This window comes from Aulostomus chinensis, chromosome 23 (genome assembly GCF_037954235.1).
Source record: "Aulostomus chinensis isolate RoL2024-O1b breed Wild chromosome 23, RoL_Achi_v1.0, whole genome shotgun sequence".
NCBI lineage: Eukaryota > Metazoa > Chordata > Actinopteri > Syngnathiformes > Aulostomidae > Aulostomus > Aulostomus chinensis.
Window position 1 is genome coordinate 8,722,764 of NC_141342.1, and position 17,163 is coordinate 8,739,926.

Below are 17,163 nucleotides of genomic sequence, written 5' to 3' on the forward strand. Positions count from 1 at the left end.
GACAAAATACTTGGAGCGTGACCATGCTGTAATTTCAAATGAGCACTTTATTGAGTCCTCGTGTGTTTACTACCTCAAGGTTACAGTCTTTATGGCAAAACACGGTTGTCTGAAAAGAGAGGCTTGTTCACCTGATGTAGGGGTGGACTTTATGCCGCACAGTGAAATCTACAACTGATGGACGCATTCAAGCTATACACACACACACACAGACACACGCACACACACACACACAATATCTGTTGGAGTCTTTCATTTGAACACACAGATTTTGCCTTGATAATCCATCTAAGACATCTTTCACGGACACAGTTCGTTTCCAGACAACTACGCTGGCAGGTGAATCTCACAGTTTTCTGGTTTGTTTTGACAACACAAAGCTGTCTTACACACCTAAGCAAGAATCAAAAAGTGTGACAGTAAACCCTCATTCAAATTTTTTTTTTCTCATTTATGATGACTAATCCTCACACTTGGGTGGGTAGGATATCACATCCCTGACTACTGATGAATTTTAGCTGATAATAGGTTTGTTTTTGTTGTTATGTTGCAGCAGCTATAAAGGAATTTCATTTGTCAAACATCCTGAACACAATAAAGTCAACAAGGTGAGGTTATTTCTTAGAAGACAGCCGAGCATGTAATGTATAACTTCAAACAGGGGTGATTAAACATGGAACATTTACCCACACAGAGGAATTGATTTTCCACGTGTACCAGAGGTGAGCTATTCAAACGACACATAATTTCAAATTCTAATTTCATTAGGTTTTTCTGACCATGCTTTGTGAGTCCATTAATCACAGCCACACTGTTAAGTACCACCAGATAAATCAAGTGAAACTTATTTTTGCTTCAGTGATTTATTCACAGCCTAATCTGTCATCCGTTATACATCTATCCAATATTGGTTTGTTTCTATCTTCATGTTGTGGTACATGTCACATACAGTTAGTTTTTGTGTTACGTTTGGGGCCATAAAAAAATAAAACAGATTAAATATAATCAATGGCGTTAGTCTGTGTTGAATAACGCACCTTCAGGCAGACATATTGGAGCTCCTGATTATGTTTATACATGTGCCACTTTATGTCTGTGCTGTTCACCTCTGGCTGTTCAGTGCTTTGTTGATGCTCTATCCGTCATGGTTTCATTGGGAACACATTTTTTATTGCAGGACATTTAGCCATGATGGAATACACTCTGGAAAATACTCCCACTTGCTCAACTGCATTTTTTCAACACATAGGGAATAAACTCTCTCTTTTTTTTTGGAAAGATATGAGCATGTAAATTATTACACACTGTATCCAGCTTCTCAACAGCAGATAAAATAAACTAAACACAAATGGGGTTCATGTGAACCCATCAGTAGAGATAATTTATTGAAAGGCCATATTTTTAATCTGTTTCTTAGTATTACAAATCATTTTCGCATTCACGGATCAGGACTCACGTAATACAACAGTTGTATTTAATCTCAATTCTGGTTGTTTTTTTACTCACCAACGGCAACTTCTTTTTCTGTGATTTCATATTTACTAATGCACACACGACTTGTTTCTACAACTAAAAATCCCTTTGTCACTGATGCTCCAGTGATAACTTTATATAACTATATGTCACACCATTATTTCCTTTTGCATTTGGACCTCCATGATAGCACCAGACAGGAGACATGTGGTTCACTCTTGTGAAACCTAAGAACACAGGAAGACAACAGTGACTGCTGAGGGGCATGGCAACACAAAAACTACAAAACGTCAAGCTTGTGTCCTGCAGGGATTGGAAAAAAAAAAAAACAGCAGTTTTCAGTGTATGGTTTCTTTGTCTAACAGCACATCTGACTTCTAGTTTCATCTCGAACAAAGATTTTTAATCAGGAATTCAAACACACTACACCCATATGTAATGTACTAAAAAAAAAAAATCCTATGCACCTAATGGGTGTACTGGGCTGTAATTTGCTGTACAGGAAACAGGTAGACAACTTGCAGTATTTAAATTGGTGAACTGGGATTTTAGTTCACATGCAAGCAAGCAAGCAGAAATTTGCGCACACACACAGACACACACACACATAGACAATAGGTCTGTTGTCTAATATGATCTGTCAGCAAAGGAATATTCTGCAAGGACCTCATGGAACCAATCAACATTATTTTATTGATTCCGATGATTAAAACATCTTGTTCTAAGAGCGGTGCATGGTGAATAATATCTTAGACCAAACTTCTACAGCCACAGTTGTTGGCAGCAGCCTCTGCAGTCTTTATTGGCTTCCAGAAGTGGAAGACATCCAGAATACAAGTATGTGTACACTGTAATTTCCCTGCCACCTGTGTGACTGGCTAAAGCTGCTGCACTGCTGGGCCTGCTCACAACCATTGAATCCAGCTGCATGGGCTCTGCTAGAACAAAGAAGTCTATCGCCTCGTCTCCACAAGCAAGGAGACGGGACTATATGACTGTGGAGGAAACATTAAATGATGTTAATAACATGGTGCTGAATAAAGAAATCAGTGGCAGTCATGATGTCAGCCATCCTTCGATTCTATGCCACCATACAGAGGTAATGGGAATAATTTTGCCTGTGTTATTGCATTGTCCACTGTTAGTGTTCCTATTTTGCAGGTAAACCTTTGGAAATGCCAGTCTGAAGTTTCTTGACAACCGTTCTTTTCAATAAGCCTCAAACTTGACGGGTGTATGAGTGACTACAGGGCGGTCAGTGGCACATTGCAAAAATGGTGGTGACGACTCAAAGAATGGCTCCATGCATGTCATTCAAATAGAAAGGCAGATAGCTGTACATGCTGCATCGCAGCATGCAACCTACTGTATGCCGCCTCTTCTCAACATCAGCTGAGTACCCACTTGCTCAGTGTCAGAGAGCTCAGACATTCAGATACCACATAATAATATAGCATTTAGGATGTGCAGAGAGCCCAGTTCAAGCATGATTTCCGGCTGTATGGTTTGCACTGTTATGTCTTTAATCCAAGTCTGAGGGAAGCTGCTTGATGGGATTTTTTTCGTTGATGAAGGTGCTTTTTGGTATGGAATGCAAAAGTTACAAAAAAGGGCATTTTTCTAGCAAATACATTTTAAAAATCTGTTATTCAGATGCATAAACATTGCTTGGATATGTTAAAATGTCAACTGAATGACCTGCACAAACAGTCTCCCTCGGGGTGTCACCCCCACCACACAGTGCTCCTTTTAAAGTGGATGCAAGATAATTGCAAAAACCTGTGTGTAGGATTTTTGCTGCAACAAAGTTATGTGGCACACCATGAAAAAAAATCAGCTTTGGTCAATGAATGAACTGGGAGGCAGGAGTTCTTCTGGATGCACTTACTAGTAATGGAGTCACCAAAAGTGTTGAGGTTAGTTATAGTTATAGATATAGTTTTGCTGTTGTTAATCTTTGGTCTCCATTAACTTTCAGCAACAAGGCTATTGCGAGGCTGATGTATTCTCGATGCCACTCTCTACTTCTGCACTTCATCTCGGGGGGGAAATATTGTACATCTTATTTCACTACATTCGTCTATCAGCTTTAGTGACATCAAAAATTATGCTGAAAGCTGAAAGTGACTTTTCTGTCAAGCCTCAGAACGATTTGCATTTGCAAATATGAAGTGGTCCAATGAGATGATGCCAGGCTAAAACAAACTAGAGGAAAATAAACAATTAAGTGTAGGTTGCCTGAGGCAGAGAGCATTTCTTTACCGATGCAGAGGGTAGAAAAGGCTGCTCTTTTGATGCAGCTGTGGTTAGGATGCTTTTATGTCACTCTACACTTAACAGGTACCACCACCCACATGCAAGTATCAGGCATGGTTTCTGTCTCGGCTTGAACATTTGTGGCCTCAGTCCAAATTTGTGTGGGTTAATAAATTGGATTGAGTCTGTGTAGCTTCGCTTACTGGTGCCATTATCAGGGACTACGGTAAAATGTTTGACTGACTTTGTGATGTTTCAAGCTAAAAGCAAACATCAGCATGCTTACATTTTCATTAAAACAATGCTATCATGCATAATATTTTACTTGTTAGGAAGTTGCCATTCCAGTGTTGGCTTAATAAACACGATTCAATAGGACACAAAAAAGTTAGTTTCAGAATGAATTGTTAAACATTAAATAGCTATTGCAGCAAACCAACCAAAAACAAAAGTGTTACACTGCATATATGGTGTAAGTTTTGGCCATGTTATATGTTTAACAATATGCAATTATTTTCATATAGATAAATCTGCTGATATTTTTTTTCAGTTGCTTGACCGATTGATTGGTTGTTAGAAAAAGAAATAAGTATCATTGATACCCTTGTTTTGTCCAAATGATAACACAACATTAAAAATTATCAGAACAAATTGAAGTCTATTTTACTGGAACCATGAAATGCTTTCACAGAACCATGGCTAAATATTGTCAGTCATTCATGTAAACGATTCAACAACGAACCATTTTAGCAGTATTTGGTTAGGTAGTTGAAGTTACAACTTTGTGTGTCGTGAGTGCAAAAAATCGTACTTTGTAAAAGTAGCCAGAAACCCAAGTTCTTCTTGTGAATTTGTTAGGATTAAAAATACCTCCCTTTAAGATGTATAGGAGTAGATATAGGCGGGAAGTGTATAATTGTTAATACCAACATCTGTATGTTCAGTCCTTATACATGTAAACAAAACTAAAAATGTTTTTTTTAATTTAATAACTACATTTGTTACGCATGAAAACAGCGATCCCTTTATTCAGTTTCTCACATGCTCACTTTAACACCGATAAGTAAGACAGTACACATATCCAGGTACATGATCAAGAAATTGTTTGTTCCTCCTCCACATCACATGACTGACTTCACTTTCACCTTCCTTTAGACATTTCTGCTTTTAAGGCTCCACCCTGCATTCATTTAAATTATTACATGGGTTTTCATAAATGTAAATTAAAGAAAATAACAACAAAGAGCAAACAAAATATGGCTCCAACATGATGCTTTCTGAGCACAATGCTCTCGAGCAAGCATCTACAACCCACCTGTGTGTGACATCTGTAAGGATGTGGGTGTGGTACCGAAGAGGAGAGGGTGATAATTGTGGACACCTGGTAAGGTGTGTGTGCAGGATGTCTGCCACACAGGTCCTTTTCAAAGCAGCCCTTTGACAAGGGCCTTGGTACTGTGCATATACAGTGCACAGGCCATAGCCATTCCAGTGTATGACTTGCTGTGCCAAAATAAAAAAAAAAGAGGACAGCAATTTGTTTTTTCAGTTACACCTAATTTTGCCCCGACATATTTAAAAAAGATGCTGTGAAAAGTGACTGTTTCTAACAAGAGTGACATTTCTAACTGAATGGATACTCTTTTGGCTTACAATAATGGAGACTACCCTCACTGAGATTGCTCTGACACAGAATTATCTCTATTATTGTACCTTTTCATGGATACACCCTTTTCCCAGCAGACATATTCACTTATTAAATCAGGGAAAACACAGGTGGAATTACCAACATTAATGATGGCTGTGTTTAGTTTAGTTGAGCCAAACCAGGGACTGCTGGAGGATTGTGGAAGCTTATTCATTGACATGGCCTACTGGAACAGTTGATGGAACAGAACCAGTATAAATATTAGTGTTTAGACCTGTGCCTTTCATGCTTTGACAAGGCAATAATCTGCTGTGAAAAGGGCCTATTGTCCCCTCTCTAATACACACCCCGGTCACATCAGATTATCCCACAACCTCAGTAAATCTACTTAAATTCACCTTAAATGTATATATTTTGCATGTATTGCTTACTGTGAGTTGGAGCACACACACACACATGCACACACAAGCAAACCCTCCCTCTCCTCAGAGCAAAACCCAGCCTAATATACTGCCACTATCAATGTAATGCTACCTTGCGAACTCCTCATCCGTTCATCATATTTACTGTGCAGAGACTAAGAGCTGTTGATTTGAGGAGCAAATTCCACTTATCCTCTAACAAGCCCTGATAGATAGAATCTAGTTTGACCCTAAAGGTCTTCTATATAATTAAAAACAATCAGAGAAATGTTTCTTTCTCCTCACGTGATCGGAAAAGACAGAAAAACACACTTCTTTAATTATTTCTGAGTAATGTATGAAAGAGAGGCTTTCATTTCCGTGCCGCGTGTGTTCTACTGAACAATGAAATCATTATATTTCTGGAGCATTGCGCCTAAAAATGGTAGAAAGCAGGATACAGTTACATGCTAAATGAAAATAGCAGCATTTATGGGCTGATTCTAAAATGATGTTCCTATGTTTAGGTGCTGACTTTATGGTATGCAGGATTGAGCTCAACTGCTCGTCTGTTGTTTGTAATGGAATGAAATATCACTGGATAATGAAATATTTAACAACAGTGACTTCAGTTCTTGCAAAATGCTTACTGTTTGGAAGGAAAAAAATTGCTGTGAGCATTTGTTAAGCTTTTACTTTCCAACATTAACAGATTCAGCCATGAAAATGTTTGCTTTCCAAAAGAGGAATGGCATTGGAATTTTTATTCTCACATTAAATGCTTTTTTTTACCTACCAAGTGACAAGTTCCATGGATTAGAATGCTCAGTGGAGGTGGAAAAATCTGAATAACAATATAAAAGGAATGATCAATGTTCATTTTTATATGCATCCCTTTTTTATGGTCATTGTGTGATTAAAAAAGTGTTTTATGCCTAAGGTGTATTTTATGCCTCTGCCTTGCTGAAAGCTGTTGGCCAGAGGTTTATGGCTCTGTCTGTTCAGGATCACTCTGTTGGATGGAAACATCCATGGAACCAGAACTTAGTTGTCTTTTTGCTGAAAGCCTTATGCACTACAGGAGGCATCGATGCATGATCCTGCATGATGAACCTTTAAACCATGTGCTCCTGGTCCTGGAGGCGGTGGAGGAAGACGCCAAGGCAGAATTGATCTCTGGACTGGATGCCGACTTCTTTGTTCCAGCCAGGTTGATGCGACTCTGCACTGGAGGTTCAGCAACTGGGGTGAGGTGAATAGCCTCTTTGACCTTGGAAGCAGGAGAAAGCAACCAACCTATCTTTGAAAAAATATTTCTAAATGCCTCCAGGGAGTCACTGTACCCTGCCAAGAAACAGTCCAGTACATAATGCCTTGTAAAACCACAACTTGTCATTTTTACACTTTTGATTTAGCTTTATTGCTAGTGGGCAGTTATTCATATATTTTGTCCGAGCCAGGGTAGCTGCCTCCAAATCTTTATGCTAAGTTAAGATGACTGTTTCCTGGCTATAGCTTGGATGAATCAGAATATTTCTCAAAATGTCATCGAAGTACTTTAAGCCACTAGATTGAACATTAACTGGTTGATCCTCATTACTTGCTAAAATGGAAGCATAGATTATGTGCGATACAACCAAAAGGCTGAAAGGCTAGGTTTTTATATAGTGCATTTTCCCGCACAAGACAACCCAAAGTACATCAGAGATCACCAAAAATAAATAAAAACAAAATTGAAAGATTTCAGAGTGAAGATGAAATACATTAAAGGCTGTGTTTGCCTCTACACTGATGCATTAGATGCTTGTAAGAGTGAAGCATGCTGTTCTGAACACATATTATACTGGTTGTCCTTCTTCAAACCAATTCTGCCATCAGAGGGAAAAAGTCCTTCTCATTTGTCTCTCCCAGTGCTCGCTCTCTCATCGGGATGATAGTAACATCACATATGGAAGACATCACCCTGTTACAGCTCTCCTCAGCATGCCGTAATAACAATGTGGCTATGGGCTTAATAAAAAGGAATGGAACGAATTATGGCCCTGCCCCAGCCGGGGCCATCATGTACTGCAACACATTAGCGTGGCCACGGCAGCTCTTCCAGACCAGCAGAGACCGGGAGGGATGACAGAACGAGAGAGAGCAAGAGAGAGAGAGAGAGAGAGAGAGAGAATGGGGTGTGCCAGGCTTCCCAGCATTAAGCAGTCATGATCTTGGGGTTTGATTTGGGAGAACACACAGAGAGATGTAGAGAGAGAAAAAGCCTGTGGGTAACACAGAGACATCAGTAGTTTGACAATGAATGTTGGTTTCTTTATGAAAAAGGAAGTAAGAGTATTTGTTCCCAGCGAAATGAGGGAACGCAATTTAGCAGAGAAAATAGGAAGCAGTTTGACAGTGTGTGCTGGGTCTTGATGGAAAAGGAAGTAAGAGAATAAAGAAGTGAGTAAGTAAGTATTTGTTCTCAGCTAAACGAGGGCATACGTGATGTAGTAGACAGAACAATAATTTATAGTCCTTTCAAGGAACCGAGACACTCAACATGAGTTAAAAAAAAAGATGGAAAACATAATTAATATGAGTGTAAGACATAGAAAGATGCAGAAGTATAGGACTGACTCTCTAATATAATAACCGCTGAAGACAGTAATGTAAAATAAGGATCTAACTGACTAGAAAGCAATAAAGCTTTCAATGGAATAGCAATTTCAGAAGAGAAACAAGCCAGAAAGTTAGCAAACCATTTCGAGCATGCTAGCAGCCAAGAGGAAACATCACCAAGTGGAAGACTACTATTGGTTCAAGTAGGAATCAGTTCAACCAGTCAGCGGTAACAAATAATAAATACTGGAAGCAGCAACCTCCCCAAAATCACCACACCCAGCCAAGATGTGGTCCAGTACACCACACCACAAAATACTGTCGCCAGAGGAAAATGTTGGCATCCAATGTTTCTGCAAACCATTGAATTGAACAATTGCAACATTCTTCAAACAAAATTATACTTTAGAATTTCTGATAGGAGCAAAGGTGGTCTATGAGGAGATCAAACTAAGAATGGATCTAATAATCATCGGACCTTGCAGTGAGAAAACAGCAGTTTTAGCCCTTTAACCAAACCCGCAAAGTTATCCTTACCCACTCCAAGGGATTTTTTTGTGCCTACACCTGTCCTATTGGCAAGCAACTAGGCTCATGGCTGTCTAGTAATAAAAGGATTAAGCTTTGACACATCATAAGATATCATTATTTGTTATGTTTGAATTGCATTTAACAAGCTGTGTTAACAATAAATTCAATTTAGACAGGCTGTGTTGTCACAAATGTTGAAATTATACATATCTGTGGTGTGCAGAATCATTCAGTTCCAACATTTTGTTTCTGGTGATCGGGTTGCTTCATGATTTAAAAAAAAAAAAAAATTTTAACAAATGAAGCTCCTGGCTGTAACCGAAATGCTGAAATAATTTAGGCAAATGATTTTCCAATGTAGCGATACTCACTTGTAACTATCAATGAGACATGGAGAGCAGGACTGGTGTACAGCTGTACAGTGTATTCATAAGCCACACACCAACATACATGACATCACAACACATCCGCAGTAGTACACAATACATCCTAAAATACTGTGCGCATTTAAATTATCATGTGACACCCAATAATTCATTTAACACTCTACAGTCCATATTAAGTGATCGTCTTTCTCAAACAAACATAAATGCATTTTATTTCTTTTAATGTAACAGAGTTGTCTTTCACTTGCATCCAACATTACACCCTTCATGGGGCTCAGTACCTCACTGAGACCACCTGGATGTTTAACCACATTGTAACAATTTAAGTATTGCCTCCTGTCTATTTCAGTAAAAGTGAGAAGTCAATCATATCTTTTTAAGGGAGCAGACGAAGACACAAGCAGTTGGAGCTTCCTGGGTGGTCATCAGGATGTAACCCTGGTCTCTGTATGCTGTGACATGTCTGTCATTAGATCAGCTGTCAGCGCTGGCGATGACATGTTAGTTCAGACCTACAGCATGGAGGGACGCATAATGGCTCCATCAGGACAAGCACACTGTCTCTAATGTCATATTTCATTGTCTAAATTTGACCTGTGTCAGAGAATGACTTATACTTGGCCCCTGACTGCTTGGGATGGTTATTTTGATACTTAGACCAACCATTTTGTCACAGTTCCCTTCAAGCTTGTACTTCTGCTAGGCACTTGAGTCTGACCTCCATGGCACCTCAATGTCTGTGTCTGTCTGTATAATGTTTTTTAACCTGTACAGACATCTTTTATTTAGATCAGGACTCTCCCTGCGCTTTCTATTGGACCTCCAAGTCCTTTCTCCTTTTACTAAATTACAGAATTCATTGTTACTGAATCAGTACAAAAATGTTGCTGCACACTGTTTTGATAATAAAATGATCCAGAGAATTAAGTAAGAAGTGGCAAAAAGGCCTCCAAATTAAGTTTTTAAATTCGAATTCATCTTTTCAGAGATCATTAAGAAAATGTCCCTGCTTGGTAATTCTTCAATAACAACTGATGCGTAAATGGGGAGTCATTCATGGGCAAGTGCCAGTGCAATCCTGATATTAACAACACGGTCAGTGTGTAATTGATTTCCCATAGGCCTCATGGCTCTGCTGGGGTGTCAGGCTGATCAACACCGAGCCGCACTCAGTGGAGTAGCTCTTATAAATGCAAGGGCATGTCAAGCTTCTCTAAGACACATTTGTGCTGTAAAAAGATATATGAACTCATACATGCATGCATGGTGGTGCATGTTCACACAGAGACACCAAAAATCACACGTATCTACCACCATCCTCGTAATTGTGGATCCATCAATATCATATTACCTGTTCCTTTTACTCCCCATTGATCATGCCTGCAGTGGCTGTTCATGCACTGGTTACGATGTACTCTATTACCACAGCTTTACTGTCAGCCTCACTGTCAGATTGGGCGAGTGGGACCAAGTATGTGTGAAGGGTGGGTGGTTAGTGGGGTGATTATGTTTGTTCAGACTGCCCATTGATCTCTACCAATGTGAAGTGTCTCTGGTGCAGAAATATATTAATCACCTAGAATATGAAAGCTGTTTAGCTGTTCTGCATTGAATGTATGGATAAACCAGTACGGATTTCTAAAGACTGATATTAAAAGTGATGTTTTTTTTGTTTGAATTGGCATTCAATTCTGCGATGTAGTCCTCTATTTACTCATGCGTTCCATTACAATACACATTCAATATTATTATATGGTGGAGAGTAAATGGAGATTTGTAATCACCATTAATTTCCACCTCTGACAGGTAGAATGATGCACAACATACATTAATACGTCAAGCAGAGGAAAGAAATATAATCATATTTATTAAATAAACCAGTTTACAGCCATGCTAGCAGCTATACTTTGCTTTGGGCGAGATTTTGACTTCAGCATCCGACTGTGGTCACCATGCCATTACGGACATATATGTTTAAAAAAATAGAATATTCTGAATTAGATAACGGTTGCGTAATTAGCAAATTTCAGGATTTTTTGGAATTTGGCCTTTTTCTGAATTTTATATCTTCAAATCAAGACATGTGGAATATATTTAAGTTATTCAGATTTTAGGTGCATTCTTTAGATATGCGTCTAGCTTATTCTGAACATGCATCTGGAGTCGAGTTGTCTCCAGCCATTTTTAACCGTTAGCGGGAGTGTGTTGGTTTAACTGAACGTTCCAGCTGGTTGAACTTAACACTGCTGTGAACAAGTGATTTTTTTTTTGTTTGTTTTTAGCAACAACAACAAAAAAAGAGTGGTTGTGATTTACTTGGCATATGGCAGGATCAAGAATACATGAATTAGGTACTTGAGAGTTTGTAAATGGATATTTTGGAAAGATTTTTGCTGATTGGGCACCATTAGCCTCAAGCTAAATACGTGGCCAGCTATTTTTAGCACTTTTGATGATCAAACTTATCCAACCAAAGTAAGGAGAAATTAAATTACATTTCACATTACTTACTTTTCTTTCATGGACATTATGTTGTGAAGTCTCACGATGTGTAATATTTCAACTGGAGAGGAGGGAAACAATGACAAAATTCTGTCCTTAGTTTCTGATAGGCCAAGCTGGTTGGAATTTGTATGGCTGCAAGGAAGCAGATTTTTTTTTCTTTTGCTCAGCCAGATTAAAGCGCTTAATCAGGTTTTCTTTTTGATTAAAAAGGTCAAAAATTAATGGAATTCTATTGGGATAGCCACAAATAATACGCACAGTAGATCCTGCATCTAGCTTACAGCTGGTGCATCTTGATTCAGGGTTTTAAACTGACTAAATAATAGAAAATGACATGACCTCATCATGTATTAAAAGTACACGGTGGCACAGCAGAAACAATGCAAATGGAATTAATCTTTTTTAAAAGTGGGTATATGACCTTGGATCAAAACTTTTCATGGTGTGTATTTTTATTTCGTCCTGATCAAGTCAATCATTTGTTCAAGATAATCATATGTCCTAATTTTGTGGATTGTAACTTAATTTCAGTAAGCACTGTGCATTGTGTGTCTCTCTTGTACAAAGCCTGCCATATAATTTGTTTACTTAAATTTGTTGGCATAATGTCCTTTTTTTAATTAAATGAAGTTTACATCCAAACTAATGAATAAAATCACCATAACAATTGTATACTGTATTTATGAACTCCTCACTTTAATCTTAAATATATATTATAAATATTACATATAAAAATCAGTTACATTTATTATCTATATAAGATAAAATGAAAACCTAATTTTGAATAACCCTAATATATTGTGTTTGTAAACAATCAGAAAACTGAGCAACTTAGAAGAGTTTATTTGTGGATAACTACATGCACATAGATTATTTATGACTATGACAAGCATGCTGACAGTGGTGTTTACTATACTCAACATCATAATGCTCTGTGTTAGCATCCTAATAAATACAAATTAGCACAAAACTAAAAATACTGCTGAGGCTAATGTGATTAATTGGTTATTAAATCAAGCTTTGGAAACATTTCAATTTCAACCTGATGATGAAAAGGGAAGTAAAAATTGATATTATGATTCATCAACAGAGTAGGGTTGTACTGAAGATCAGACAATGCAAACAATTTTTCTCCCAACAGTGGACCCAACAAGGTAGGTTTAAGAAACTGTTGTCATTTAATCTGTGTAAAAAAATTATATTAATATAATATGTTATAATATATTATATTACTGAGGTGGCACGGTGGTGCAGTGGTTAGCACTGTCGCCTGAGAGCAAGAAGGTTTTGGGTTTGAGTCCTGGCTCTGGCACGGGATCTTTCTGTGTGGAGTTTGCATGTTCTCCCTGTGCCTGCGTGGGTTCTCTCTGGTACTCCAGCTTCCTCCCACAGTCCAAAGACATGCAACTAGGGTCTAGACTAATTGTATACTCAAAATTGTGACATGGTGTGGATGTGAGCGTGAGTGGTTGTTTGTCTATATATGTTGGCCCTGCGATGGACTGGCGACCTGTCCAGGGTGAATCCCACCTCTCGCCTGTAGCTACCCCCCCCCACCCCCCACCCCCCACCACCCTTAGCAGGAATAAGCAGAAGAAAATGGATGGATGGATGGATATTATATTACTGCTATTATGGTTTTGCAGACAGTGTGAAGGGCTGACAAAATAATTGTATGTCTGAACAGTCATTTCACGTCATTAACACTAATGCTTGTCTTTCCAACCTCCTCCCATAAGTACTACTTAAAGTCATCAAGATTCATGGCAAATAATGTGATGTTTACTTTTTCCTCCTTATTCACTTCTGGTTTGTCTTTTCCCTGAAACCATAAGATGTCAATGTGAAATATGAGCAATCAGAGTAACAGAGATGGCAAAAATGAAGTAAATGATAATTATTCCTCCTGGAACCATCACCTTATCATGGTGGAGGAGTTTGAGTGCCCTAAGGACCCTAGGAGCTATGTTGTTGGGAGTCTTTTGCTCCTGGTAGGGTCACCCAAGGCAGACTGGTTCTAGGCGAAGGGCCAGGCAAAGAATGGTTCAAAAAGACCCTTCATGGAAAAAAACCAAAGAGATTGTGTACCTAGGCTGGGGGGTTACCAGGGCCCCGCCCTGAAGCTAGGCACACTGCCTGAAAAGGTTACATGGACTCATCCCTCCATGGGCCCACCACCTACAGGAGGAACCAGAATGGACTGGTGCTCTTTGGATTGGGCAGTAGACCAAGGAGGGGGCCTTGGCCACCTAATCCCCAGACATGAAATCTGGCTTTTGGGCATGGATTGTCACCTCTCTGGCGGGGAAGGAGCTGGAGCTGGTGGAAGAGGTTGAGTGCTACCGGCTAGATCTAGTCGGCCTCACCTCGACACATAGCTCTGGTTCTGGAACACATGTTCTTGAGAGGGGTTGTACTCTCCCCTTTGCTGGAATTGCTCCAGGTGAGAGGCAGAGGGCGGGGGTGGGATTTTTGATAGCCCCTAGACTCTCTGTCTGTATGTTGGGGTTTACCCTGGGGGATGTAAGGGTTGCTTCCCCCAGCCTTCAGGTCAGGGAATGTGTCCTGACTGTTGCCTGCGCAGTTAGAATACCCACCCTTTTTGGATTCCCTGGGTAAGGGTGCTGGATGGCACCCTGACTGGGGACTCCATTGTCACACTGGGGGACTTCAACACTCAGGTGAGCAATGACAGCGGGACCTGGAGGGGTGTGATTGGGAAGAACATCAGGCCTGACTGGAACCCAAGTGGTGTTGAATTATTGGACTTCTGTGCAAGTCACAGTTTGTCCATAACTAACACCATGTTTGACCATAAGGATGACCATCGGTGAACGTGGTACCAGTACATACTAAGTCTTAAGTCTATGATCAATTTTATGAGTGTATCATCTTATCTGTGGCCATATGTTCTGGACATTTGGGTGAAGAGAGGAGCTGAGCTGTCAACTGATCCCCATCTGGTGGTGAGTTTGATAAGGTGGCAAGAGAAGGTGCAGACCTGGTAGGCTCAAACAAGTCGTGAGGGTCCGCTGAGAACGGCTGGTGGAAGAACATGTCTAGATGATCTTCAACACCTCCAGCATGGTTTCGCCTAGGGGCAGTGGGGGACATTAAGTCTAAATGGACCCTGTTCTGCTCTGCCATTGATGAGGCAGCTGCTGTGAGCTGTGCCCGCAAGGGCCAGTTCCGGCGGTAAACCCGAACCTGCTAGGGGACACCATAGGTGAGGGGAGCCATTAGGCTGAAGAAGAAAGGCCTACAGGGCCTGACTGGTCTGTGGGTCTCCAGAGGCAGTTGACTGATACTGGCACTGTGCAGCTTTGGCGGTCACAGAGGCAAAAACTCGGGATGGGAGGAGTTTGATGAGGCCATGGAGGATGACTATCAGTTGGTTCCAAAAAGGTCCATTGCCTGAGGAGGCTGCTGATGTCAACTGGGGAGATAATTGGACAGTGAATGGAATACTTTGTGTCATGTCCAAGCAACTGGGTTTTTGTTTTTGTTTGTCTTGTATCTATATTGTCTCGTGGCTTCCTGTTTTATTTTGAAATTCAACTCTCCTCTCGTTTCAGGTAACTTCCTCTTCCCCTGGTGTGTTTCCCTCCAGTCTGATAGTCATCCCTGCCCTGATTGTGTCTACTGTTTCCCCTTACCTTGTGTGTGTATATATAGTCTGTGTTTCCCTTTGTCTTGTGCTAGTTTGTCTGGTCCGTCAAACCCTGCTATGTTGTATTCCATGCCATTTTCCATGCTTCGTCAAATTTGTATTTTTGCTCCTTGCTTTGTCTAGTTTGAATTTCTTTGATAGTTTGTCTAGTCAGGTGTTCCCGAGTCCATGCCATCCTCCTTGCCTCGTCTAAATTGGGAATGGGAATGATACCCATGTGTTTGCAGATTGGTATCTGGGGCATGTGTGATCGCTATCATGACAGCAGAGATGGAAAATGAGTGGAGTCAACTATTTCTATTTTTCTTGGGACCTTAAGTCTTGTATCAGTCCTTGATTTTGCCTCTCATTCTCCATCACACTTTATCTGTCTGTCCTGTCTTTGCCCTTTCTGCACCATACCTAGATTCTGTAAATTGTGGGATGTTGTGTTCATTTCCATTTTGTATGACATGCTTCTCATTGAACAATGACGATAAAACTAAATCTCTGACCTCCACATGGCCCCTCAATGATGCGTCCTGATGCTAAATAATGAGACTTGGGGGATGAGTTGGTCCTCTGTCAGGCCTCGGAGGCATGAAATGTGATATTGTTCCCATCTCTGGCTCCAAAGAAGGATTTAAGTGTAGCCTGGCTCCCAGTAGTGCACAGGAAAAGGACACGGTCTCCAATCTGCTCGGGTAATCACTGGAGATAATAAAGCTTGATGATATTTTCTCATATGGACCGACAATATTTGTGCAGTGGGAACTTCTGAAAGACAGTAAGAACAGTGAGTCAGCATGAGAAAACTTTGACCAAAGTGAGTGGCTTTATTATTTCGGAGCTCATTCAATGATATATACTGCAGTATGAACATTACCACACGTGTACTGTTTACAACTACAAATGTGTGGTTTCATTTTGTATCAGAAACCAAGAATGCCAACTCCTTGAAATGGAAATAAGAGATGGAATGTGAGGGTGCACAGCTGCACAAATTCTCAGTGCTGTTGTTTTTTTTTTTCTTCTAACCCACACTGTCCAATCCATGTCAGCAAGTCCACCTTGACAAATGGAGAAGTTCTAATGGCTGACACTGGTGTTAGCCTTATAGGTTGGTTATCATCTGCCATTTGAGTTATTTTTCAAAGTCTCTGATATTTCTGTCATTGTTTCTGCTTTTTTCCTGTATATAGGGTTTCTCAGAGGTATCAGTGGTTCTTGTCAGGACAGGTGACCTTACCTGAGAGAGAGAGAGATAGAGAGAAGGAGAACTTTATTACTTACTCGATTTTGTATAAATATTTTATGAAAAAATAATTGCGAATTTCCTACACAGAAAAAATAGTGTTCTTTTTCAATAGCTTCAATGGCATGTGACCCAGAGGCTTCAAATTCAGTGAGAAGATATTATTAGTCAACTGCAAATATAGGGCACACTTCTTTCTATTGAAATTTATTGCCAGCTATGTAACCATTTTAGATCGAATTGGCCTTTTTTGTATATGGTGCAAAATTAAATTCAACTTTTTTGTATATTAGTTGCCTCCATTTCATGCAATCTAGGGAAAAAATAATACAAAATTAAAAGTGGATATAAGTATTAGGAAGCACAGGAAATCTGTTTTTATTACTCTACTTTATTATCTTTTATGTTTTATATAATTTTTTTCAAATGATTTATTTTCAGATACAGTCAAACTTCAG